The sequence below is a fragment of the Procambarus clarkii genome, chromosome 60 (genome assembly GCF_040958095.1).
Source record: "Procambarus clarkii isolate CNS0578487 chromosome 60, FALCON_Pclarkii_2.0, whole genome shotgun sequence".
NCBI lineage: Eukaryota > Metazoa > Arthropoda > Malacostraca > Decapoda > Cambaridae > Procambarus > Procambarus clarkii.
This window is the reverse complement of record NC_091209.1, coordinates 25,951,220-25,973,531: the sequence shown is the minus strand read 5'-3', so window position 1 is coordinate 25,973,531 and position 22,312 is coordinate 25,951,220.

The following is a 22,312-nucleotide window of genomic DNA, read 5'->3' as shown; positions in this document are numbered from 1 at the left end:
AGACCCATGAACCCTTAGTGTGAATGGAGGCCCATGAACCCTTAGTGTGATGGAGACCCATGAACCCTTAGTGTGATTGAGGCCCATGAACCCTTAGTGTGATGGAGGCCCATGAACCCTTAGTGTGATGGAGGCCCAGGAACCATGAGTGTGATGGAGGCTCAGGAACCCTTAGTGTGATGGAGGCCCAGAACCCTTAGTGTGATGGAGGCCCATGAACCCTGAGTGTGATGGAGGCCCATGAACCCTTAGTGTGATGGAGGCCCATGAACCCTTAGTGTGATGGAGGCCCATGAACCCTTAGTGTGATGGAGGCCCATGAACCCTTAGTGTGATGGAGGCCCATGAACCCTTAGTGTGATGGAGGCCCATGAACCCTTAGTGTGATGGAGGCCCAGAACCCTTAGTGTGATGGAGGCCCATGAACCCTTAGTGTGATGGAGGCCCAGGAACCCTTAGTGTGATGGAGGCCCAGGAACCCTTAGTGTGATGGAGGCCCATGAACCCTTAGTGTGATGGAGGCCCATGAACCCTTAGTGTGATGGAGGCCCAGGAACCCTTAGTGTGATGGAGGCCCAGGAACCCTTAGTGTGATGGAGGCCCATGAACCCTTAGTGTGATGGAGGCCCAGGAACCCTTAGTGTGACGGAGGCCCATGAACCCTTAGTGTGATGGAGGCCCATGAACCCTTAGTGTGATGGAGGCCCAGGAACCCTTAGTGTGATGGAGGCCCATGAACCCTTAGTGTGATGGAGGCCCATGAACCCTTAGTGTGATGGAGGACCCATGAACCCTTAGTGTGATGGAGGCCCATGAACCCTTAGTGTGATGGAGGCCCAGGAACCCTTAGTGTGATGGAGGCCCATGAACCCTTAGTGTGATGGAGGCCCAGGAACCCTTAGTGTGATGGAGGCCCATGAACCCTTAGTGTGATGGAGGCCCAGGAACCCTTAGTGTGATGGAGGCCCATGAACCCTTAGTGTGATGGAGGCCCATGAACCCTTAGTGTGATGGAGGCCCATGAACCCTTAGTGTGATGGAGGCCCATGAACCCTTAGTGTGATGGAGGCCCATGAATCCTTAGTGTGATGGAGGCCCATGAACCCTTAGTGTGATGGAGGCCCAGGAACCCTTAGTGTGATGGAGGCCCAGGAACCCTTAGTGTGATGGAGGCCCATGAACCCTTAGTGTGATGGAGGCCCATGAACCCTTAGTGTGATGGAGGCCCATGAACCCTTAGTGTGATGGAGGCCCAGGAACCCTTAGTGTGATGGAGGCCCATGAACCCTTAGTGTGATGGAGGCCCAGGAACCCTTAGTGTGATGGAGGCCCATGAACCCTTAGTGTGATGGAGGCCCATGAACCCTTAGTGTGATGGAGGCCCATGAACCCTTAGTGTGATTGGAGGCCCATGTACCCTTAGTGTGATGGAGGCCCAGGAACCCTTAGTGTGATGGAGGCCCATGAACCCTTAGTGTGATGGAGGCCCATGAACCCTTAGTGTGACTGGAGGCCCATGAACCCTTAGTGTGATGGAGGCCCATGAACCCTTAGTGTGATGGAGGCCCAGGAACCCTTAGTGTGATGGAGGCCCATGAACCCTTAGTGTGATGGAGGCCCAGAACCCTTAGTGTGATGGAGACCCATGAACCCTTAGTGTGATGGAGGACCCATGAACCCTTAGTGTGATGGAGGCCCATGAACCCTTAGTGTGATGGAGGACCCATGAACCCTTAGTGTGATGGAGGCCCATGAACCCTTAGTGTGATGGAGGCCCATGAACCCTTAGTGTGATGGAGGCCCAGGAACCCTTAGTGTGATGGAGGCCCATGAACCCTTAGTGTGATGGAGGCCCAGGAACCCTTAGTGTGATGGAGGCTCAGGAACCCTTATTGTGATGGAGGCCCATGAAACCCTTAGTGTAGATGGAGGCCCATGAACCCTGAGTGTGATGGAGGCCCATGAACCCTTAGTGTGATGGAGGCCCATGAACCCTTAGTGTGATGGAGGCCCATGAACCCTTAGTGTGATGGAGGCCCATGAACCCTTAGTGTGATGGAGGCCCAGAACCCTTAGTGTGATGGAGGACCCATGAACCCTTAGTGTGATGGAGGACCCATGAACCCTTAGTGTGATGGAGGCCCATGAACCCTTAGTGTGATGGAGACCCATGAACCCTTAGTGTGATGGAGGCCCAGGAACCCTGAGTGTGATGGAGGCCCAGGAACCCTTAGTGTGATGGAGGCCCATGAACCCTTAGTGTGATGGAGGCCCAGGAACCCTGAGTGTGATGGAGGCTCAGGAACCCTTATTGTGATGGAGGCCCAGAAACCCTTAGTGTCATGGAGGCCCATGAACCCTTAGTGTGATGGAGGCCCATGAACCCTTAGTGTGATGGAGGCCCATGAACCCTTAGTGTGATGGAGGCCCATGAACCCTTAGTGTGATGGAGGCCCATGAATCCTTAGTGTGATGGAGGCCCATGAACCCTTAGTGTGATGGAGGCCCAGGAACCCTTAGTATGATGGAGGCCCAGGAACCCTTAGTGTGATGGAGGCCCAGGAACCCTTAGTGTGATGGAGGCCCATGAACCCTTAGTGTGATGGAGGCCCATGAACCCTTAGTGTGATGAGGCCCTAGGAACCCTTAGTGTGATGGAGGCCCATGAACCCTTAGTGTGATGGAGGCCCAGGAACCCTTAGTGTGATGGAGGCCCAGGAACCCTTAATGTGATGGAGGCCCAGGAACCCTTAGTGTGACGGAGGCCCATGAACCCTTAGTGTATTGGAGGCCCATGAACCCTTAGTGTGACGGAGGCCCAGGAACCCTTAGTGTGATGGAGGCCCATGAACCCTTAGTGTGATGGAGGCCCATGAACCCTTAGTGTGACGGAGGCCCATGAACCCTTAGTGTGATGGAGGCCCATGAACCCTTAGTGTGATGGAGGCCCATGAACCCTTAGTGTGATGGAGGCCCATGAACCCTTAGTGTGATGGAGGCCCAGGAACCCTTAGTGTGATGGAGGCCCATGAACCCTTAGTGTGATGGAGGCCCAGGAACCCTTAGTGTGATGGAGGCCCATGAACCCTTAGTGTGATGGAGGCCCATGAACCCTTAGTGTGATGGAGGCCCATGAACCCTTAGTGTGATGGAGGCCCATGAACCCTTAGTGTGATGGAGGCCCATGAACCCTTAGTGTGATGGAGGCCAATGAACCCTTAGTGTGATGGAGACCCATGAACCCTTAGTGTGATGGAGGCCCATGAACCCTTCGTGTGATGGAGGCCCATGAACCCTTAGTGTGATGGAGGCCCAGGAACCCTGAGTGTGATGGAGGCTCAGGAACCCTTATTGTGATGGAGGCCCAGAAACTCTTAGTGTGATGGAGGCCCATGAACCCTGAGTGTGATGGAGGCCCATGAACCCTTAGTGTGATGGAGGCCCATGAACCCTTAGTGTGATGGAGGCCCAAGAACCCTTAGTGTGATGGAGACCCATGAACCCTTAGTGTGATGGAGACCCATGAACCCTTAGTGTGATGGAGGCCCATGAACCCTTAGTGTGATGGAGACCCATGAACCCTTAGTGTGATGGAGGCCCATGAACCCTTAGTGTGATGGAGGCCCATGAACCCTTCGTGTGATGGAGGCCCAGGAACCCTGAGTGTGATGGAGGCTCAGGAACCCTTATTGTGATGGAGGCCCAGAAACCCTTAGCGAGATGGAGGCCCATGAACCCTGAGTGTGATGGAGGCCCATGAACCCTTAGTGTGATGGAGGCCCATGAACCCTTAGTGTGATGGAGGCCCATGAACCCTTAGTGTGATGGAGGCCCATGAACCCTTAGTGTGATGGAGGCCCAAGACCCCTTAGTGTGATGGAGACCCATGAACCCTTAGTGTGAAGTAGACCCATGAACCCTTAGTGTAATGGAGGCCCATGAACCCTTAGTGTGATGGAGACCCATGAACCCTTAGTGTGATGGAGGCCCATGAACCCTTAGTGTGATGGAGGCCCATGAACCCTTAGTGTGATGGAGGCCCAGGAACCATGAGTGTGATGGAGGCTCAGGAACCCTTATTGTGATGGAGGCCCAGAAACTCTTAGTGTGATGGAGGCCCATGAACCCTTAGTGTGATGGAGGCCCATGAACCCTTAGTGTGATGGAGGCCCATGAACCCTTAGTGTGATGGAGGCCCATGAACCCTTAGTGTGATGGAGGCCCATTAACCCTTAGTGTGATGGAGGCCCATGAACCCTTAGTGTGATGAAGTCCCATGAACCCTTAGTGTGATGGAGGCCCAAGAACCCTTAGTGTGATGGAGGCCCATGAACCCTTAGTGTGATGGAGGCCCATGAACCCTTAGTGTGATGGAGGCCCATTAACCCTTAGTGTGATGGAGGCCCATGAACCCTTAGTGTGATGGAGGCCCAGGAACCCTTAGTGTGACGGAGGCCCATGAAACCTTAGTGTGATGGAGGCCCATGAACCCTTAGTGTGATGGAGGCCCAGGAACCCTTAGTGTGATGGAGGCCCAGGAACCCTTAGTGTGATGGAGGCCCATGAACCCTTAGTGTGATGGAGGCCCAGGAACCCTTAGTGTGACGGAGGCCCATGAACCCTTAGTGTGATGGAGGCCCATGAACCCTTAGTGTGATGGAGGCCCAGGAACCCTTAGTGTGACGGAGGCCCATGAACCCTTAGTGTGATGGAGGCCCATGAACCCTTAGTGTGATGGAGGCCCAGGAACCCTTAGTGTGATGGAGGCCCATGAACCCTTAGTGTGATGGAGGCCCATGAACCCTTAGTGTGATGGAGGCCCAGGAACCCATAGTGTGATGGAGGCCCATGAACCCTTAGTGTGATGAAGGCCCAGGAACCCTTAGTGTGACGGAGGCCCATGAACCCTTAGTGTGATGGAGGCACATGAAGCCTTAGTGTGATGGAGGCCCATGAACCCTTAGTGTGATGGAGGCCCATGAACCCTTAGTGTGATGGAGGCCCATGAATCCCTTAGTGTGATGGAGGCCCATGAACCCCTAGTGTGATGGAGGCCCAGGAACCCTTAGTATGATGGAGGCCCAGGAACCCTTAGTGTGATGGAGGCCCAGGAACCCTTAGTGTGATGGAGGCCCATGAACCCTTAGTGTGATGGAGGCCCATGAACCCTTAGTGTGATGGAGGCCCAGGAACCCTTAGTGTGATGGAGGCCCATGAACCCTTAGTGTGATGGAGGCCCGGGAACCCTTAGTGTGATGGAGGCCCATGAACCCTTAAGTGTGATGGAGGCCCAGGAACCCTTAGTGTGACGGAGGCCCATGAACCCTTAGTGTGATTGGAGGCCCATGTAACCCTTAGTGTGACTGGAGGCCCAGGAACCCTTAGTGTGATGGAGGCCCATGAACCCTTAGTGTGATGGAGGCCCATGAACCCTTAGTGTGACGGAGGCCCATGAACCCTTAGTGTGATGGAGGCCCATGAACCCTTAGTGTGATGGAGGCCCAGGAACCCTTAGTGTGATGGAGGCCCATGAACCCTTAGTGTGATGGAGGCCCAAGAACCCTTAGTGTGATGGAGACCCATGAACCCTTAGTGTGATGGAGACCCATGAACCCTTAGTGTGATGGAGGCCCATGAACCCTTAGTGTGATGGAGACCCATGAACCCTTAGTGTGATGGAGGCCCATGAACCCTTAGTGTGATGGAGGCCCATGAACCCTTCGTGTGATGGAGGCCCAGGAACCCTGAGTGTGATGGAGGCTCAGGAACCCTTATTGTGATGGAGGCCCAGAAACCCTTAGCGAGATGGAGGCCCATGAACCCTGAGTGTGATGGAGGCCCATGAACCCTTAGTGTGATGGAGGCCCATGAACCCTTAGTGTGATGGAGGCCCATGAACCCTTAGTGTGATGGAGGCCCATGAACCCTTAGTGTGATGGAGGCCCAAGACCCCTTAGTGTGATGGAGACCCATGAACCCTTAGTGTGATGGAGACCCATGAGCCCTTAGTGTGATGGAGGCCCATGAACCCTTAGTGTGATGGAGACCCATGAACCCTTAGTGTGATGGAGGCCCAGGAACCCTGAGTGTGATGGAGGCCCAGGAACCCTTAGTGTGATGGAGGCCCATGAACCCTTAGTGTGATGGAGGCCCAGGAACCCTGAGTGTGATGGAGGCTCAGGAACCCTTATTGTGATGGAGGCCCAGAAACCCTTAGTGTCATGGAGGCCCATGAACCCTTAGTGTGATGGAGGCCCATGAACCCTTAGTGTGATGGAGGCCCATGAATCCTTAGTGTGATGGAGGCCCATGAACCCTTAGTGTGATGGAGGCCCAGGAACCCTTAGTATGATGGAGGCCCGAGAACCCTTAGTGTGATGGTGGCCCAGGAACCCTTAGTGTGATGGAGGCCCATGAACCCTTAGTGTGATGGAGGCCCATGAACCCTTAGTGTGATTGAGGCCCAGGAATCCTTAGTGTGATGGAGGCCCATGAACCCTTAGTGTGATGGAGGCCCAGGAACCCTTAGTGTGATGGAGGCCCAGGAACCCTTAATGTGATGGAGGCCCAGGAACCCTTAGTGTGACGGAGGCCCATGAACCCTTAGTGTATTGGAGGCCCATGAACCCTTAGTGTGACGGAGGCCCAGGAACCCTTAGTGTGATGGAGGCCCATGAACCCTTAGTGTGATGGAGGCCCATGAACCCTTAGTGTGACGGAGGCCCATGAACCCTTAGTGTGATGGAGGCCCATGAACCCTTAGTGTGATGGAGGCCCATGAACCCTTAGTGTGATGGAGGCCCATGAACACTAAGTGTGATTAAGGCCCAGGAACCCTTAGTGTGATGGAGGCCCATGAACTCTTAGTGTGATGGAGGCCCAGGAACCCTTAGTGTGATGGAGGCCCATGAACCCTTAGTGTGATGGAGGCCCATGAACCCTTAGTGTGATGGAGACCCATGAACCCTTAGTGTGATGGAGACCCATGAACCCTTAGTGTGATAGGAGGCCCATGAACCCTTAGTGTGATGGAGGCCAATGAACCCTTAGTGTGATGGAGGACCCATGAACCCTTAGTGTGATGGAGGCCCATGAACCCTTCGTGTGATGGAGGCCCATGAACCCTTAGTGTGATGGAGGCCCAGGAACCCTTAGTGTGATGGAGGCTCCAGGAACCCTTAGTGTGATGGAGGCCCAGAAACTCTTAGTGTGATGGAGGCCCATGAACCCTTAGTGTGATGGAGGCCCATGAACCCTTAGTGTGATGGAGGCCCATGAACCCTTAGTGTGATGGAGGCCCAGAACCCTTAGTGTGATGGAGGCCCATGAACCCTTAGTGTGATGGAGGACCCATGAACCCTTAGTGTGATGGAGGCCCATGAACCCTTAGTGTGATGGAGGCCCATGAACCCTTAGTGTGATGGAGGCCCATGAACCCTTAGTGTGATGGAGGCCCATGAACCCTTAGTGTGATGGAGGCCCAGGAACCCTTAGTGTGATGGAGGCCCAGGAACCCTTAGTGTGATGGAGGCCCAGAACCCTTAGTGTGATGGAGGCCCATGAACCCTTAGTGTGATGGAGGCCCATGAACCCTTAGTGTGATGGAGGCCCATGAACCCTTAGTGTGATGGAGGCCCATGAACCCTTAGTGTGATGGAGGCCCATGAACCCTTAGTGTGATGGAGGCCCAATGAACCCTTAGTGTGATGGAGACCCATGAACCCTTAGTGTGATGGAGGACCCATGAACCCTTAGTGTGATGGAGGCCCAGGAACCCTGAGTGTGATGGAGGCCCAGGAACCCTTAGTGTGATGGAGGCCCATGAACCCTTAGTGTGATGGAGGCCCAGGAACCCTGAGTGTGATGGAGGCTCAGGAACCCTTATTGTGATGGAGGCCCAGAAACCCTTAGTGTCATGGAGGCCCATGAACCCTTAGTGTGATGGAGGCCCATGAACCCTTAGTGTGATGGAGGCCCATGAACCCTTAGTGTGATGGAGGCCCATGAACCTTTAGTGTGGTGGAGGCCCATGAACCCTTAGTGTGATGGAGGCCCATGAACCCTTAGTGTGATGGAGGCCCATGAATCCTTAGTGTGATGGAGGCCCATGAACCCTTAGTGTGATGGAGGCCCAGGAACCCTTAGTATGATGGAGGCCCAGGAACCCTTAGTGTGATGGTGGCCCAGGAACCCTTAGTGTGATGGAGGCCCATGAACCCTTAGTGTGATGGAGGCCCATGAACCCTTAGTGTGATGGAGGCCCAGGAATCCTTAGTGTGATGGAGGCCCATGAACCCTTAGTGTGATGGAGGCCCAGGAACCCTTAGTGTGATGGAGGCCCATGAACCCTTAATGTGATGGAGGTCCAGGAACCCTTAGTGTGACGGAGGCCCATGAACCCTTAGTGTATTGGAGGCCCATGAACCCTTAGTGTGACGGAGGCCCAGGAACCCTTAGTGTGATGGAGGCCCATGAACCCTTAGTGTGATGGAGGCCCATGAACCCTTAGTGTGACGGAGGCCCATGAACCCTTAGTGTGATGGAGGCCCATGAACCCTTAGTGTGATGGAGGCCCATGAACCCCTAGTGTGATGGAGGCCCATGAACACTTAGTGTGATTAAGGCCCAGGAACCCTTAGTGTGATGGAGGCCCATGAACTCTTAGTGTGATGGAGGCCCAGGAACCCTTAGTGTGATGGAGGCCCATGAACCCTTAGTGTGATGGAGGCCCATGAACCCTTAGTGTGATGGAGACCCATGAACCCTTAGGTTGATGGAGACCCATGAACCCTTAGTGTGATAGAGGCCCATGAACCCTTAGTGTGATGGAGGCCAATGAACCCTTAGTGTGATGGAGACCCATGAACCCTTAGTGTGATGGAGGCCCATGAACCCTTCGTGTGATGGAGGCCCATGAACCCTTAGTGTGATGGAGGCCCAGGAACCCTGAGTGTGATGGAGGCTCAGGAACCCTTATTGTGATGGAGGCCCAGAAACTCTTAGTGTGATGGAGGCCCATGAACCCTGAGTGTGATGGAGGCCCATGAACCCTTAGTGTGATGGAGGCCCATGAACCCTTAGTGTGATGGAGGCCAATGAACCCTTAGTGTGATGGAGGCTCATGAACCCTTAGTGTGATGGAGGCCCATGAACCCTTAGTGTGATGAAGTCCCATGAACCCTTAGTGTGATGGAGGCCCAAGAACCCTTAGTGTGATGGAGGCCCATGAACCCTTAGTGTGATGGAGGCCCAGGAACCCTTAGTGTGATGGAGGCCCATGAACCCTTAGTGTGATGGAGGCCCAGGAACCCTTAGTGTGACGGAGGCCCATGAACCCTTAGTGTGATGGAGGCCCATGAACCCTTAGTGTGATGGAGGCCCAGGAACCCTTAGTGTGATGGAGGCCCATGAACCCTTAGTGTGATGGAGGCCCATGAACCCTTAGTGTGATGGAGACCCATGAACCCTTAGTGTGATGGAGGCCCAGGAACCCTTAGTGTGACGGAGGCCCAGGAACCCTTAGTGTGATGGAGGCCCAGGAACCCTTAGTGTGATGGAGGCCCAGGAACCCATAGTGTGATGGAGGCCCATGAACCCTTAGTGTGATGGAGGCCCAGGAACCCTTAGTGTGACGGAGGCCCATGAACCCTTAGTGTGATGGAGGCCCATGAACCCTTAGTGTGATGGAGGCCCAGGAACCCTTAGTGTGATGGAGGCCCATGAACCCTTAGTGTGATGGAGGCCCATGAACCCTTAGTGTGATGGAGGCCCATGAACCCTTAGTGTGATGGAGGCCCATGAACCCTTAGTGTGGTGGAGGCCCATGAACCCTTAGTGTGATGGAGGCCCATGAACCCTTAGTGTGATGGAGGACCAGGAACCCTGAGTGTGATGGAGGCCCAGGAACCCTTAGTGTGATGGAGGCCCATGAACCCTTAGTGTGATGGAGGCCCAGGAACCCTGAGTGTGATGGATGCTCAGGAACCCTTATTGTGATGGAGGCCCAGAAACCCTTAGTGTGATGGAGGCCCATGAACCCTTAGTGTGATGGAGGCACATGAACCCTTAGTGTGATAGAGGCCCATGAACCCTTAGTGTGATGGAGGCTAATGAACCCTTAGTGTGATGGAGGCCCATGAATCCTTAGTGTGATGGAGGCCCATGAACCCTTAGTGTAATGGAGGCCCAGGAACCCTTAGTATGATGGAGGCCCAGGAACCCTTAGTGTGATGGAGGCCCAGGAACCCTTAGTGTGATCGAGGCCCATGAACCCTTAGTGTGATGGAGGCCCATGAACCCTTAGTGTGATGGAGGCCCAGGAACCCTTAGTGTGATGGAGGCCCATGAACCCTTAGTGTGATGGAGGCCCAGGAACCTTTAGTGTGATGGAGGCCCATGAACCCTTAATGTGATGGAGGCCCAGGAACCCTTAGTGTGACGGAGGCCCATGAACCCTTAGTGTATTGGAGGCCCATGTACCCTTAGTTTGACGGAGGCCCAGGAACCCTTAGTGTGATGGAGGCCCATGAACCCTTAGTGTGATGGAGGCCCATGAACCCTTAGTGTGACGGAGGCCCATGAACCCTTAGTGTGATGGAGGCCCATGAACCCTTAGTGTGATGGAGGCCCAGGAATCCTTAGTGTGATGGAGGCCCATGAACCCTTTGTGTGATGGAGGCCCAAGACCCCTTAGTGTGATGGAGACCCATGAACCCTTAGTGTGATGGAGACCCATGAACCCTTAGTGTGATGGAGGCCCATGAACCCTTAGTGTGATGGAGACCCATGAACCCTTAGTGTGATGGAGGCCCATGAACCCTTAGTGTCATGGAGGCCCATGAACCCTTAGTGTGATGGAGGCCCAGGAACCCTGAGTGTGATGGAGGCCCATGAACCCTTAGTGTGATGGAGGCCCATGAACCCTTAGTGTGATGGAGGCCCATGAACCCTTAGTGTGATGGAGGCCCATGAACCCTTAGTGTAATGGAGGCCCAGGAACCCTGAGTGTGATGGAGGCTCAGGAACCCTTATTGTGATGGAGGCCCAGAAACCCTTAGTGTGATGGAGGCTCATGAACCCTTAGTGTGATGGAGGCCCATGAACCCTTAGTGTAATGGAGGCCAATGAACCCTTAGTGTGATGGAGGCCCATGAACCCTTAGTGTGATGGAGGCCCATGAATCCTTAGTGTGATGGAGGCCCATGAACCCTTAGTGTGATGGAGGCCCATGAACCCTTAGTGTGATGGAGGCCCAGGAACCCTTAGTGTGATGGAGGCCCATGAACCCTTAGTGTGATGGAGGCCCAGGAACCCTTAGTGTGACGGAGGCCCATGAACCCTTAGTGTGATGGAGGCCCATGAACCCTTAGTGTGATGGAGGCCCAGGAACCCTTAGTGTGATGGAGGCCCATGAACCCTTAGTGTGATGGAGGCCCATGAACCCTTAGTGTGATGGAGGCCCATGAACCCTTAGTGTGATGGAGGCCCATGAACCTTTAGTGTGGTGGAGGCCCATGAACCCTTAGTGTGATGGAGGCCCATGAACCCTTAGTGTGATGGAGGCCCAGGAACCCTGAGTGTGATGGAGGCCCAGGAACCCTTAGTGTGATGGAGGCCCATGAACCCTTAGTGTGATGGAGGCCCAGGAACCCTTATTGTGATGCAGGCTAAGGAACCCTTATTGTGATGGAGGCCCAGAAACCCTTTGTGTGATGGAGGCCCATGAAACCTTAGTGTGATGGAGGCACATGAAGCCTTAGTATGATGGAGGCCCATGAACCCTTAGTGTGATGGAGGCCCATGAACCCTTAGTGTGATGAAGGCCCATGAATCCTTAGTGTGATGGAGGCCCATGAACCCCTAGTGTGATGGAGGCCCAGAAACCCTTAGTATGATGGAGGCCCAGGAACCCTTAGTGTGATGGAGGCCCAGGAACCCTTAGTGTGATGGAGGCCCATGAACCCTTAGTGTGATGGAGGCCCATGAACCCTTAGTGTGATGGAGGCCCAGGAACCCTTAGTGTGATGGAGGCCCATGAACCCTTAGTGTGATGGAGGCCCAGGAACCCTTAGTGTGATGGAGGCCCATGAACCCTTAATGTGATGGAGGCCCAGGAACCCTTAGTGTGACGGAGGCCCATGAACCCTTAGTGTATTGGAGGCCCATGAACCCTTAGTGTGATGGAGGCCCATGAACCCTTAGTGTGACGGAGGCCCATGAACCCTTAGTGTGATGGAGGCCCATGAACCCTTAGTGTGATGGAGGCCCAGGAACCCTTAGTGTGATGGAGGCCCATGAACCCTTAGTGTGATGGAGGCCCAAGAACCCTTAGTGTGATGGAGACCCATGAACCCTTAGTGTGATGGAGACCCATGAACCCTTAGTGTGATGGAGGCCCATGAACCCTTAGTGTGATGGAGACCCATGAACCCTTAGTGTGATGGAGGCCCATGAACCCTTAGTGTGATGGAGGCCTATGAACCCTTCGTGTGATGGAGGCCCAGGAACCCTGAGTGTGATGGAGGATCAGGAACCCTTATTGTGATGGAGGCCCAGAAACCCTTAGCGAGATGGAGGCCCATGAACCCTGAGTGTGATGGAGGCCCATGAACCCTTAGTGTGATGGAGGCCCATGAACCCTAAGTGTGATGGAGGCCCATGAACCCTTAGTGTGATGGAGACCCATGAACCCTTAGTGTGATGGAGGCCCAAGACCCCTTAGTGTGATGGAGACCCATGAACCCTTAGTGTGATGGAGACCCATGAACCCTTAGTGTGATGGAGGCCCATGAACCCTTAGTGTGATGGAGACCCATGAACCCTTAGTGTGATGGAGGCCCAGGAACCCTGAGTGTGATGGAGGCCCAGGAACCCTTAGTGTGATGGAGGCCCATGAACCCTTAGTGTGATGGAGGCCCAGGAACCCTGAGTGTGATGGAGGCTCAGGAACCCTTATTGTGATGGAGGCCCAGAAACCCTTAGTGTCATGGAGGCCCATGAACCCTTAGTGTGATGGAGGCCCATGAACCCTTAGTGTGATGGAGGCCCATGAACCCTTAGTGTGATGGAGGCCCATGAACCCTTAGTGTGATGGAGGCCCATGAATCCTTAGTGTGATGGAGGCCCATGAACCCTTAGTGTGATGGAGGCCCAGGAACCCTTAGTATGATGGTGGCCCAGGAACCCTTATTGTGATGGTGGCCCAGGAACCCTTAGTGTGATGGAGGCCCAGGAATACTTAGTGTGATGGAGGCCCATGAATCCTTAGTGTGATGGAGGCCCAGGAACCCTTAGTGTGATGGAGGCCCATGAACCCTTAATGTGATGGAGGCCCAGGAACCCTTAGTGTGACGGAGGCCCATGAACCCTTAGTGTGATGGAGGCCCATGAACCCTTAGTGTAATGGAGGCCAATGAACCCTTAGTGTGATGGAGGCCCATGAACCCTTAGTGTGATGGAGGCCCATGAATCCTTAGTGTGATGGAGGCCCATGAACCCTTAGTGTGATGGAGGCCCATGAACCCTTAGTGTGATGGAGGCCCAGGAACCCTTAGTGTGATGGAGGCCCATGAACCCTTAGTGTGATGGAGGCCCAGGAACCCTTAGTGTGACGGAGGCCCATGAACCCTTAGTGTGATGGAGGCCTATGAACCCTTAGTGTGATGGAGGCCCAGGAACCCTTAGTGTGATGGAGGCCCATGAACCCTTAGTGTGATGGAGGCCCATGAACCCTTAGTGTGATGGAGGCCCATGAACCCTTAGTGTGATGGAGGCCCATGAACCTTTAATGTGGTGGAGGCCCATGAACCCTTAGTGTGATGGAGGCCCATGAACCCTTAGTGTGATGGAGGCCCAGGAACCCTGAGTGTGATGGAGGCCCAGGAACCCTTAGTGTGATGGAGGCCCATGAACCCTTAGTGTGATGGAGGCCCAGGAACCCTTATTGTGATGCAGGCTAAGGAACCCTTATTGTGATGGAGGCCCAGAAACCCTTTGTGTGATGGAGGCCCATGAACCCTTAGTGTGATGGAGGCACATGAAGCCTTAGTGTGATGGAGGCCCATGAACCCTTAGTGTGATGGAGGCCCATGAACCCTTAGTGTGATGAAGGCCCATGAATCCTTAGTGTGATGGAGGCCCATGAACCCCTAGTGTGATGGAGGCCCAGAAACCCTTAGTATGATGGAGGCCCAGGAACCCTTAGTGTGATGGAGGCCCAGGAACCCCTAGTGTGATGGAGGCCCATGAACCCTTAGTGTGATGGAGGCCCATGAACCCTTAGTGTGATGGAGGCCCAGGAACCCTTAGTGTGATGGAGGCCCATGAACCCTTAGTGTGATGGAGGCCCAGGAACCCTTAGTGTGATGGAGGCCATTGAACCCTTAATGTGATGGAGGCCCAGGAACCCTTAGTGTGACGGAGGCCCATGAACCCTTAGTGAATTGGAGGCCCATGTACCCTTAGTGTGACGGAGGCCCAGGAACCCTTAGTGTGATGGAGGCCCATGAACCCTTAGTGTGATGGAGGCCCATGAACCCTTAGTGTGACGGAGGCCCATGAACCCTTAGTGTGATGGAGGCTCATGAACCCTTAGTGTGGTGGAGGCCCAGGAACCCTTAGTGTGATGGAGGCCCATGAACCCTTAGTGTGATGGAGGCCCAAGAACCCTTAGTGTGATGGAGACCCATGAACCCTTAGTGTGATGGAGACCCATGAACCCTTAGTGTGATGGAGGCCCATGAACCCTTAGTGTGATGGAGACCCATGAACCCTTAGTGTGATGGAGGCCCATGAACCCTTAGTGTGATGGAGGCCCATGAACCCTTCGTGTGATGGAGGCCCAGGAACCCTGAGTGTGATGGAGGATCAGGAACCCTTATTGTGATGGAGGCCCAGGAACCCTTAGTGTGATGGAGACCCATGAACCCTTAGTGTGATGGAGGCCCAGGAGTAGTGGGATCTATGACGTAGACCGTGCGTTTTGTTTTTTTCCGGGCACGGTCTACGCACCCCCGGATTCGGGTATGCCATAGACCGTGCGTTTTGGTTTTTTCCGGGCACGGTCTACGCACCCCCGGATTCGGGTATGCCATAGACCGTGCGTTTTGGTTTTTTTCCGGGCACGGTCTACGCACCCCCGGATTCGGGTATGCCATAGACCGTGCGTTTTGTTTTTTCCCAGGCACGGTCTACGCACCCCTGGTTTCATGAACTTGAAGTATGCCATAGACCGTGCGTTTTGTTTTTTTCCAGGCACGGTCTACGCATCCCTGGTTTCACGAACTTGAAGTATGACATAGACCGTGCGTTTTTGTTTTTTCCGGGCACGGTCTACGCACCCTGGGTTTTCTCGATTCAGCTTGCCTAGGGATTAAAAAGCCGGTCCCTGGCATCCCCAAATTTCGTTGGCTCAGTGACCCTGCACAGACATTGCTAATGGTCAATGACGTCACCAGCTAGCCGCTCAGCGTTCCTGCACCGGCATGTTCAAGGGGATTAAAAAGCCGGTCTATGAGTCGTGTGTTTTGCGATACAACAGTGTCCTTGAAACCTAATATAAAATACCATCATCCATAGTCTATTTTTAATTTCATATTTACTTCCAACCATCACCCATTACATTTATCAAAGGGGAGCATGTATGTGAGGGAAGAACATAACTTCAGCACTACAAGAAGTTATGTGTGTATTTTCAAGTTCGTCCCCTGCTGCCTGTATTTACCCAGGTCTTTTTCCTAAATATATAACTTATCAAATTCACTCCTATTCTGTTTCATGTTGATACGTATAATAGGTTATTAATATTCCCCTTTACTATGACCATTCAGTCACACCTCTATCATGTCACCCCTATTTCTTCTTCGTCGTCGTTCTAGAGAATGTAATTTGAGCTTTGACAATCTTTCTTGAAGGATCGTTTATTATGCATAGGGCAAAAAATAATATGAAAAAACTGCTATCAGACGTTTATATTAAAAAATAGAGGCCTGGGCATTGGTGATTTCAATGCGTTTTCAGTAGTAACCAATATTGTCCTTAACCTCACACACGTCTCACATTCGCTCAAAACATACCTCCCACACCTTGCTGTGGCATTTGACAAATAAAAAAATCTCATTCAGTAAAAGCAAGCCTCTCATATTTTAAAATAAGGCCTTCTGCGGCGCGAGGCGCGCTAAATGCGGATCCCAGGAGGTTCACACTTAAGTGTGAACTCTTAATCTAGCTTAATACCTCACCTATACTCTGTGCTTCATCAGAGTTGATATTCAGCTACAATAGCTCGTATTTTCGCTCGTTGCTTATATTTTCTGTTATTCATAAACCCGATCAAACCTTCCTAACCTAACCTAACCTAACATATTATTTATAACAAACAAATACATTCTACAGACCAGTTATTGTTGTTGTTTAGTGACATCGTGAAAAGCGAGCTCAGGTATAGGGATAATGTATTGATGGTCATTAGCATATAGGTGTCAAGGTATTACAGTACCTGACTGGTCAACTATGTATGACGTCACCAGACAACCAATGCGACCTTTGGCGTCCTACTGGTATGTGTGTATTTGATGTTATTACTAAAAAATGACTAGACTATCCATCCCCACCTAACCTAATCAGAGGTTTAAGAACATACATTTTAGTCATCCACAACTGTAATCATTATTCAGTGATAAGTTCAAAAGTATAACAGAAGCTCAAATGTCGTACTGCAATTTAAGCAGAATCGTACATCTGGCAGCATAGCAGGTGAGCTGAACATAAGAATAAAGGTAACTGCAGAGGTCCTATTGGCCCATACGAGGCAGCTCCTATATATTTCCACCCAATCTCATTCATGTCCACCCTATGCTTAAAACAACCAAGGGATCCCACTTAAAGCATTAGTTTACAATAATAGTTTTAATAAATAGCTCTTATTCTAGTTTTATACACAACAGCAATTATGAAACCCTATAGCTAGATATTCTACTATAATCCACAAGTGTTACCACACATCTGGCAGTACAGCGGATTAGTGGCTGTGTTCATAGGCTAGTCAACTGTCCTCACATCCATCAAATAGCTATCCAAATGTCGCACCTCAATTCATCCATCTAGCAACTCAGCTGGATGCTCGCCACTATATTCATAGGCTAATCATTTCTACACCTCAAAAAATCCTAGATTTGCTACGCAAATCAGGTAACTTGTTTCTAAACCAACAGTCGCAAATACAAGCATACATACCTACTCATACTCCACAACCTATACATTCATAGTGAATAGCCTAGTTTTTTGCCACCATTTCCCCATTAATCAGATGCAATTTATGTCATGCACACAGAAAATACAGCATCTACACACCAAATATGCCATTTATTTACAAAATATATTATTTACACTCAAAATATGCCATCACACAAAAATATGTCATTTATAGACAAACATACAACATTTACATGCAAAAATATGTCAGTTGGACATGAAAATGTAGCATTTACACAATATTGCATGGACACTCAGAGTATGACATTTACACAGAGTACAGTATTTTGCACAAATATATCAAAATGCTTATGCATTTAGACAATCAAAAATGCGCTTTCACTAAAATTACACAATTTCACAAACATAATTTTCACAAAATACCCACACATTGTCTCATAAACCAAAATACACTTACACCATGAAGATCTATTTTATCAGATTACAGAGCTTACACAAAATACACAATTTTCACAGACAAATACAGTTGCACCAGTTCCACTTCAACAAATATTAAAAACACAACTTGCATAAATGCACTATTATCACAAAATTATTATAAAACATGGGCAATTATTACACAGTTTGTGTAATTATTTTACATCTTTGCACAATTAATACAAGAAAACTTGCTATATAATTACTCAACTTGCACAATGACAATCAATACGCAAAGGTATAAATAAACAATTCGTCCGTATGCAATTACACAACATGCGCAATTAATACACAACTTATACAAATATTACACATCTTTCATAATTATTACACAACTTGTACAAATGCATATTTGTACAAGTTGCATATCTAGCACAAATACGTACAATACATAACTACCCCAAATATGAAAATACACAACTAGCATAAATACACGATTTACACAAATACAATTGCGGCATTTACACAACTAGCTCAAAAATATAATCAATACACAACTTACCAAAATATGAACAATACATAACTAGCACATATTCATTAAATACACAACTAAGCAATTTCCGCAAATACACATACAAAAACATATACAATTAATACACACAACTTGCACAAAACAATACACAATTTATAGAAATATAATCAATACATAATTGCAATAATCATACAACTTATGCAAAATACATAATCTGCACAATTAATACACAAGTATATTAATTGTGCTATATATGTACAAACACAACCAACTAGGACAAACAATACACAATTTGCATGATATTTTTCTGGGTATATTTAGGACATTAATTATAATATGCTGAGTTTAACCAGCAGCCCCAAAAGTCAAAATTTCACATATGAAAATTGTTCATATGACTTCCGATGAGCTCAATATATAACACATTCTTTTTCCATTAAGATATAAACATTATTAGCGCTAAACTATTCATCTAACATATGTCCACTGTTTTTATGTCTTATTAATACCTTCCTTGATACATTCTCTCCAATCAGGCCACCATATTTATGTATTTATTCAAACCATCTAACAGACTTATTTGTTCTAGCCTTAGTTATGTTAGGGCAGGTGGGGTTAGGTGAAGTCAGTATTGTCTATGATAATTTTAGACAAATTTGCTATATCTTATCAAAATGCATCCTGTTAAAACTTAAATTCATCGAAATCTATCAAAAATATACTTATACTACGCAAATTTGACTAAATTCAACCTAGCTAAACTAACAAAATATGAGCATCCCATATCCTCACATACAAGCCTATGTCACCTCTGTCCATACATTATATGAGTCTGCCATATAGCACAAACCCCAAATAGGAAAATTTACACTATTTCATAAACATACTAGTTCATTAGCCTAAGATATTATATATGTCCTTCCCTACACGACCTCACCTAACCAGACCTAGCATATCCAACCCTGGATTTGGTTAAAGTTGGCGAAATTTATGCTATGCCACCTAAATTTCACCAGATTTAAGGCAATTTCCACCAAATATACCCAAATGTTGCGTAGCATAGCACTGCCAAAGCCCATTTTCTCCTATTCCATACTACCCTACACAACCTCACCTAACCTGACCTAGCATATCCAAACCTGGAATTGGTTAAAGTTGGCGAAATTTATGCTATGCCACCTAAATTACACCTAATTGAAGGCAATTTCCACCATATATACCCAAATGTTGTGTATCATAGCATCGCCAAAGCCCATTTTCTCCTATTCCATACTACCCTACACAACCTCACCTAACCTGACCTAGCATATCCAAACCTGGATTTGGTTAAAGTCGGCGAAATTTATGCTATGCCACCTAAATTCGACCAAATATACCCAAATGTTGTGTATCATAGCATCGCCAAAGTCCATTTTTACCTACATTTTCTCATATTCCATCCTACCCTACACAACCTCACCTAACCTATCCTAGCATATCCAAACCTAGATTTGGTTAAAGTCTGCGAAATTTAAGCTATCCCACCTAAATTCTATCTAATTTAAGGCAATTCCCACCAAATATATCCAAATGTTCTGTATCACAGCACTGCCAAAGCCCATTTTTACCTACATTTTCTCCTATTCCATCCTACCCTACGCAACCTTACCTAACCTATCCTAGCATATCCAAACCTAGATTTGGTTAAAGTCGGCGAAATTTAAGTTATCCCATATAAATTTGACCTAATTTATGACAATTCCCACCAAATATACCCAAAAATGTTTTTGGAACATAGCACGGCCAAAGCTCATTTTAGCTGAGTTTTCATCTATTCCAACCTGCCCTAGACAACCCTACCCAGCCTCTCCTGGCATATCCAAAGTCAGATTTGCATATAGTTTGCAAAAATTTATGCCTTTCCCACCTAAATTTAACCTAATTTAAAGCCAATTTCTACCGAATATACCCAAATGTTTTGTATCTTAGCATGGCCAAAGTTCATTTCACCCCAAGTTTTCACCTATTTCATCTTACCTTACACAGCCATACCTAACCTGACCTAGCATATCCCAAGCTAGATTTGATTAGAGTTCGTGAAATTTATGCTTACTCGCCTAAATTCAACCTAATTTAAGACAATTTCTACCCAATATACCCAAAATGTTTTGTTACATAGCTCAGCCAAAGACCATTTTAGCTGAGTTTTCACATATTCCATCCTACCCTACATAGCCTTACCTATCCCTGACCTAGCAGATTTGATTAAAGTTTGGGAAATTTAAGCTATAGCCATCAAATTGGAGACAATTTCCACCAAATATGCCTAAATGTTGTGTATCATAGCACAGCCAAAACCCATTTTACCAGCATTTTCACCCATTCCATCTAATCCTGGACCTAGCCTCTGATACTACATATACTCAGAGAAGTGATGTTTTTTTAGATATGAACCTAAATGCCCGTGCCTAACCTGCAAGAGTCTTGGAGCTTTGTTGAATATTTTATCTATTTTTCTTCGAAAACTTGAGTTTTGGATATGAGCCTATCCGCACTGTGCCTAACCTGCTAGGATCTTTGTTGAACATTGTAACCATATTCATAGAAAAGTGATGTTTTGGATATGGACCTAACAGTCCCTCTCCTTTAAAACTTGGAACTGTGTTCAATATTGTAGATATAGTGTTGGGTAGGTGTTTTGTTTTTACACATCAACCCAACCGTCCTGGACCTAACCTCCCTTCATCTAACTTCAAATTTATCGTAAATATGGGAGGAACGTGTTGTTTGTGTATCAACCCAACCGTCCTGGACCTAACCTCCCTTCATCTAACTTCAAATTTATCGCAAATATGGAAGGAACGTGTTGTTTGTGCATCAACCCAACCGTCCTTGACCAAACCTCCATTTATCAAACTTCAAATTTATCATAAATATGGGAGGACCGTGTTATTTGTGCATCAACTCCGCCATCCTGGGCCTAACCTCCCTTTATCTAACTTCAAATTTATTGTATTTATGGGAAGAAGGTGTTGTTTATGCATCAACCCAACCTCCCTGCACCTAACCTCTGATACACGAATCTTGGTTCAATATTGCATCATACTCGTAGCATATTTTTTTCACATAATTCAACCATCCTCAACCTAACCTCTATTTCCTGGGGGGAGGGAGGTTAATGGAAAATATGATAATAATGGAAATTTTCTCTACATCAGTTCAACTCAACCATCCTTAACCTAACCTTAGTTAGAAAGGGATATAACTCACCAAAACTATTTAATTACCATTTACCCAATTTTCCTTATCCTAACCTATAACTAAAGGGTTTAGACCCCCCTTTACCTCGAAATTATAGTATAGGGTTAAATTGGGGAATGTTAGGTTTATATGTGAAAATATATTCCTACCTTAAATATATAGTATAATTTCGAGGTAAAGGGGGGTCTAAACCCTTTAGTTATAGGTTAGGATAAGGAAAATTGGGTAAATGGTAATTAAATAGTTTTGGTGAGTTATATCCCTTTCTAACTAAGGTTAGGTTGAGGATGGTTGAATTATGTGAAAGAAAAATCCTACAAGTATGATGCAATATTGAACCAAGATTCGTGTATCAGAGGTTAGGTCCAGGGAGGTTGGGTTGATGCATAAACAACACCTTCTTCCCATATATACAATAAATTTGAAGTTATATAAAAGGAGGTTAGGCCCAGTACGGCAGGGTTGATGCACAAATAACACGGTCCTCCCATATTTATGATAAATTTGAAGTTTGATAAATGGAGGTTAGGTCAAGGACGGTTGGGTTGATGCACAAACAACACGTTCCTTCCATATTTACGATAAATTTGAAGTTAGATGAAGGGAGGTTAGGTCCAGGACGGTTGGGTTGATGTGTAAAAACAAAAACACCTACCCAACACTATATCTACAATATTGAACACAGTTCCAAGTTTTAAAGGAGAGGGACTGTTAGGACCATATCCAAAACATCACTTTTCTATGAATATGGTTACACTGTTCAACAAAGAACCTAGCAGGTTAGGCACAGCGTGGATAGGATCATATCCAAAACTTCAGTTTTCGAAGAAAAATAGATCAAATATTCAACAAAGCTCCCAGACTCTTGCAGGTTAGGCACGGGCATTTAGGTTCATATCCAAAAAACATCAC